We start from the raw sequence: 6906 nt of genomic DNA, 5'->3' as shown, positions 1-6906 counted from the left end.
CTGGGCTCAGATGTTTGCACAGCTCAGGTTAACATGACTATAACACAAGGCATTTCAAAGAAACATTTCAGAGTTTCTCCCACTAGAATAGTCATTTTATACACTCAGCTACTCTTATGCTGCCAATATCAATCAATTTTCCCCAAATCTTAGAATTCTTTCCTTTGTAAAAGAAGAAGAAGAAGAAGAAGAAGAAGAAGAAGAAGAAGAAGAAGAAGAAAGAAAGAAAAGAAAAGAAAAGAAAAGAAAAGAAAAGAAAAGAAAAGAAAAGAAAAGAAAAGAAAAGAAAAGAACTTTCCTTTAGGTCAGAACCAGCAAGGTTTGTTTTTAATGAAATGAAATCTTGAAAGTCACTCTGCCTTCATTTTTCTACCCCTTTCCAACCAGCTACTTTTTCCATTGACGTCGACGTGTACATGGAATTCTGCTCCCTCGGAAATTATATTTCTCTTGCTGGTTCTGAAGCGTAAAAGGTGTCTGGTGAGCTGGCAGGAGGTAGTGAGGTTTTAACAACTTTTGACTTTTCCTCAAATTCATCCAAGACTCAAACCAAATCGGTAACAGTCGATTCCCTGCTATTTATGATAAAGATCCATTAAAGCAAACGTAGAGAGTTTTCAATTCTGCTAAAACACCCAAGTGGTAGGCCAGGAATAACAGTTTGTGACTGATTACCTTTCAACCCTCAGAAACACACAGAAACCCAGTATAATCCACTGGCCACTGGGCAGACACCTAATATGGAAACTTCTGTGGGTTGAATGGTAACTCCCAAAATATATGTCCTCCAATTGTTCACCCCAGAGCCTTTCAAAGTGATCTTATTTGGAAAAAAAATATTATTTGTGTATTGATTTAGTTTTTTACAAATGGAAAGAAGTGAAGAATCTGAGATGAGGTCATCGTGGATCAGGGTGGCCTGAGATCCAATGAGCTCCTTGTAAGAGACAGAAGAGAAGATGCACACACAGAGGCCCTAAATCCAAGAGGTGCTTGTAAGACGCAGAAGAGGAGATGCACACACAGAGGAGAAGCCACGTGAAGAGACACAGGCAGAGATGAGAGGAATGCGGCCACCAGCCCAGGGACACCTAGAGCCCCAGAAGCTGGAGGAGGCAGGAAGGACCCTCCCTTGAAGACTCTGCCATGTATATAAGCTTTTAGCAACACCCATTTCCTTGGTGTCTTTATGCAGGAATCACGCCTAGACTAAAGACTGGGCACCTGTTTGGAAATGTGGCTGTGAGTGTCCGGCCTCTCAAAGGTGTGTGGGTGTCCAACTGAGTCTTGGTTTCCTGGCATTAGAAAATCGTTCCTCACAGCTGTTTCCATCTCTGCCGCATCCTGCCTGTCTTGCCATCTCTGGCTGCAGAGAAAGCCATGGAATCGCACACAGCCAGGAATGGAGATGAAACATCGCTTTCCACCTGCCAGAGATGCTTCTGTACACAATTAAAGAGCCAGAGTACATAGAACGTCTTCCTTTTACCAGAAAGAAGGAAACAGACCCATAAGTAAAGGTGGATTCAGAGGTAGTCAGTACTACTTGTTCAATATAAGAGCGTTTCCCAAGAGCGCGTTGAGCATGTGAACTTAAAGATTCAAACCACTTGCCATCACAACCAGGGAAAGACTGGCCTTCAATCCGGGGCCAGGTATGACTTTGAGATGATTTCATTAACACCAGCAGACTCTTTCTTTTGTTCCTGCTCTTGGTGGGCAACATGGGCAAGCCGATCTGCAAATCCAAGTTTGGGAGGGACCCCCACGTGGTCTCTCCTGGGCTCACATACAAAGCAGACGAGTCTATGCCACGTAGGATGGGAACACGTCTCTCTCTTTCTTTGCTCTTGGCTGTATGAGGGGTCCAGAGAGATGTGGCCCAAACCCATGTTTTTTTTCTTGGTTCTTGGTTCTACAAGATGAGCAGAGAAACATGCCCAAACCCAACGGCCCATGGATATGATGAAGGAACAATTCCTTTGTCTCTCCTTATACTTTTATTCTTCCCCATAAAGACAACAGATGGATAGACCCAAACGTTGAGTAGCCATAAGACCCCATGTACCGGGGGATCCCTGGGTGACTCAGTGGTTCAGCGCCTGCCTTTGGCCTAGGGCATGATCCTGGGGTCCCAGGATCGAGCCCCATGTTGGGCTCCCGGCATGGAGCCTGCTTCTCCCTCTGCCTGTGTGTCTGCCTCTCTCTCTCTCTCTCTCTCTCTCTCTCTCTGTCTATCATGAATAAATAAATAAAATCTCAAAAAAAAAAAAAACAACCGTGTACCGAACATCTTCAAAATGTAGCTTTGGGGATGTTCAAATGACTAACGTGCAGGTTGGAGGTATAAAAATCGACACGACTTTCAGGACCGCGTCAGTTTCCGGTAGACTTCTATTCAATTTCTGGTCAAGTGTGGATGCCTACCTTCAAGGATGAGTCTGGTTGGGAGACGGTAAAGTGGGCAGCAAAGGAAAGAGGTGGTGAACATCAACGTGGAGAAAGAATTAACCCGAGTGAGTGGTTATGCGTAGCTGAAAAGTGAAGTCCAGGCATGTGACCGGGTCATGGCTTTCACCTGCAAGGAGCTAAAAGGTCACCTTAGTGTTGACCTTAGTGTTGCTCCTCTCCATAGACATTAAAGGCTGCAATGAGAGGAACATGAATTATATTAGAAGCACACAACATCCTATGGAGGTGCATGGGTGATCTCTTCCATCAAAAGAGATGAGGGAGCTCTTCCCAACCTACATTTCCATCAAGCTGCCTCAAGGCACGAAACCAGCTACAGACACCATCCTCCAGAGCCCAGTCAGCCGTGCATTACAGGAACCAACAGCAGTCCCCGAGTTCATTTTTGGAAAAGAAATATGGTCCGAATTACACAAACTACCAGTCTGAATTGCATTCTGTGTAAACCCCCACGTCCTAGGACCAATTCCTTCTTTATTCCTCCATTAGAACATAAGATGAAGACAAGGATGATGTCCGCATCCGTAACAGAACTCATACCTGGATTGTCCGCTCATGACGTGCTTGCCAGATGAAATAGAAAGCATTAAAAATTCTGCTTCAAAGCAGATTTTAACTCAAGAGGTAAAATAACTACGTTGAAAGCAATATGGGTGGTTCTTGATTTTCCTCGGTTACGTGTCATCCCCTTGTAGGTAATAATTCATCAGCACAGACAACATGACATTGAACTCTTCTGTTCTTAAAAGGAGTGTCTGTTGGCATTCTTGGAGCATCAGATAAGAAGCAAAGAGCAAAATTTGTTGAGACCATGCTCTTGGGGGGCAGGAACTCATTCAAAGCAGCAGGAAATATATGATTTATGTGATAAGGAGCTGGTGTCCTCTAAGTGCCTCCTTCTCATTCCTGAACCAATGGTGCCTCTCATCCAGTCCTCACCATTTCCCACCTCTTTGGTATTCCCACCTGGATATTTGGCATCCCCATCTCAAACTCAGGGTTTTCCACCTATGGATTCCTCACTGTGGCCGCCATCATTGCAAATGGTGGCAGCATCCCTCTAGTGGCTTAAACAAAGCAGCAGGAAGTCATCAGCAATAAGCATCCTTTCTCTCCTTTGCATCCCTTCCCCACAACCAACTAGCAGCAAGTCCAGTTCCTTCTACCGGTGGATGCGTGTTGGAAGTCCAGGTGTCCTTTGCCATTTCTAATGCTGCTCTTGTGAACGAGGCCGCCATCGTAAGCCACACAGCTGGATGCCACCATCTCCTCTCCTGTCCCTGTATCCTGTGTATTACTTCCTACCAGTCAGTGCTCGACCCCTACAGCAGCTGGAGTGATGGCCAAAAAAGACACAGTGTCCTTAACACCCACTGATACCTTTCCTGACCATTAGGTACATCTTATAAGCTCCTGTGTGAGACCCCAACCACCCTTCCCCATTTCACGCAGGCCAGCAGGGAGCTGCGAGAAGCCACTCAGTGTTGGTCATAAAGCTTAGTTTTATGCCTTTCCTCCAGCCCTGGATCCTTGCAGTGTCAGCTCCTTCTCACCTTTCAGTGTCAGCCTAAAGATAGCTCTTATCTTAACCATCAGGAGCGTAGGTACAGGTTTATGCGCATCCAGTCCCACCTAAAATTTCAGAGATGCTTCTGATAAGGACCGAAGGTCTTCCAAGAATGCCAGCGCATATCCTGGAAGAGACTCATGGGGGAATCACCTGCAAGCAGGGCCGGTTTCCTGATGTGAACCCTGGAGTGTCACACAGAAGCTTCTCTTCCAAGTGACGGCCACACCTGGCTAAATGCTCTGCTGTCCTCATCCCCACATCCTCAAGGATTTCGAAAGAAAGAGCCCAGGGTTTTCATTCTGCACTGGCGCCCCTCAAATTACACAGCCCATCCTGACCACGGAAGAGGGGGACCCCAGACTGAACTTGGTCTGTGGTTATTGCTCAGACAGAGAACACACAACGGTAGGATTAGAAGCACAAAGCCTGTCTTTGCAAATACGTGAATTGTGCACATTCCTTACAATTATGTTTTTCGAACGGTTCATCAGGCAGAGACCTCAGTTTGGCTTTCGGGGTGACAGGGCATCTGCATCACTGATTAAAATCCTGCTGAAAAGTAACAGGGATTTCTTTAGAGTGAAGGAAGGATACAAGTGAGGGAGGTATGAGAGGATGTTTGCATTTTCCTATTCGACGTTTTGCTTGCCTTTTATCTCAATGTAATAGAAAATTGAGTAGAACATCCCTGGGGAGGCGGCAACAAGCTTTCTGAGTCAGAAATCCATATGTTCCATCCCGATGCCCATCCTACAAAATGCCACCGGAAAACATCCATTGTTCATTGCCACCATCCAGAGGTGGCTGGACAACTGCCCTTCACCCCAAATCCTCCTCCCCAAGGAATCCAGACAACCTACGCCCGTTGCCCTTCTTGAATACTTGGGCTGTTTCTGGAAAACCCACTGTGTTCTGGATGTTCACTCTGGCCGGAGGCTGGGTTTCAATACCAGAGGTCACGTAACACTAGCCCTTGCGGGTCTTTCCCATCTATCAATCCATCCAAGTTGGGATCTCCTCATGAAACCCACTGGCATCTAGAGTCACATTTCATGAGAGATTTGGATTTTAAAATGTCATTCCAGGTAGATGCACTCCTTAGACACGTTACATCCAGGTAGTAAGAGTAGCTGCTAAGGGCAACAAAACACTCTGAACAACTACTTGTGTTGCATATCCCACCTGGAGTTATCATAGTTTCCCCAACCCCTTGAACAAGACAGTCTCAAGACAGGAGAAAGGATGCGTCTCTGCTCCACATTTGTCTGGATTCTTCTAGGTGTCCGATTAATGCTTCACCTTAGTCATGAGCAAAACACATCACAAATACTACTTGTAATCAATATATTATTGGTTAGAAAAATCCAGATGATAAATTATGCACGTTGGGTATTTTCTCTCTGACTGTGTCTCTTTAGTTTTTGCTCTCTGCTATTCCTACCAGAAAATTTAGGTCATATCCGACTCCCCACCCTGCGCCAATCCCATCAATTGGAGGGATGCGTGTGACATAATTACCCCATAAGACGCAGAAAGCAAATGGGGGCAAATTTCTTGATCCAGTTGGAGCAGATACATTGAAAAGGGTGTGAGTCCCTTGCAAATTTGTTTTTCAGGAATGGAGTTTAAACTTATGCTACCTTTACAAAAGAGAGAGAGAGAAAGGATGGATGGATGGATGGAAGAAAGGGAGGAAGGAAGGAAGGAAGGAAGGAAGGAAGGAAGGAAGGAAGGAAGGAAGGAAGGAAGAATATACATTTAGAAAGTTGTTTCTTAGGGATTTTGAGTCAGGGATGCCCACAGCTATATTCGTGTGCCCTCTAGTGGTATAATGAATCTAGTGATTAAAACTCAATAAAACAGATTATTAGCTATCGAGGATGGTGGAAAAGAAAAAAATTAATCTATAAAATTTTATTTAGGAGTGTTTGGATAGCTCAGTTGGTTGAGCGTCTGCTTTCAGCTCAGGTCATGTTCTCGGGGTCCTGGGATCGAGCCCCGCGTTGGGTTCCCTGTTCAATGGGGAGCCTTCCTCTCCCTCTGCTACCCCCCTGCTTCTGCTCTCTTGGTCTCTCTCCCTCTGTCAAATAAATACATAGAATCTTCAAAAAAATTTAGAGCATTTTAGGTTCACAGCAATATTGAAAAGAAGGTATGGTCTCCACAAACCAACTTGGAAAAAAGACACTTTTAAGTCCCTAAAAAATCTAGAATTTTGTTTTATTTTATTTTTTTAAAGATTTATTTATTTATTTATTTATTTATTTATTTAATTTATTTAGTTGAGAGAGGGAAAGGAAGAGAATCTCTAGCAGACTCCCTGCTGAGCAGGGGGCTCAACCTGGGGAATGATCCCAGGACCCCAGGATCATGAGCTGAGCCAAAACCAAGAATCAGATGCTGAATTGATGAAGTCACCCAAGCATCTCTGTAGAGAGAATTTTATGATTGATAACTCCATTTTGGGACAATGGTTAATCCATGGCCCTTTGGACTAATGGCCAAGGTGTGTGCCATTTTGATCTATGACATACCTCACGTTTTAAAGATTTTATTTATTTATTTCAGAGAGAGCTCAAGCACGAGCAGCAGGAAGGGCAGAAGGAGAGAGAGAAGCAGACTCCCCATTAAGCAGGGAACCCAACGCGGGACTCGATCCCAGGATCCTGAGATCCTTACCTGAGCCAAAGGCAGATGCTTAACCAACTGAGCCACCCAGGTGCCCCAGACATGGCTTATATTTTAACTTAAAAGTTTAAAGGTATCTTCAAAACAGCTCACAGAAAAGCAAATATTGATCTAGCACTGTGCATGGGGCCATGTGCTAAGTCTTTTATAGGAATTATCTCCATGAATCTTCACGA

This window comes from Nyctereutes procyonoides, unplaced genomic scaffold (genome assembly GCF_905146905.1).
Source record: "Nyctereutes procyonoides isolate TBG_1078 unplaced genomic scaffold, NYPRO_anot_genome, whole genome shotgun sequence".
NCBI lineage: Eukaryota > Metazoa > Chordata > Mammalia > Carnivora > Canidae > Nyctereutes > Nyctereutes procyonoides.
Note: the sequence above shows the minus strand (reverse complement) of the source record.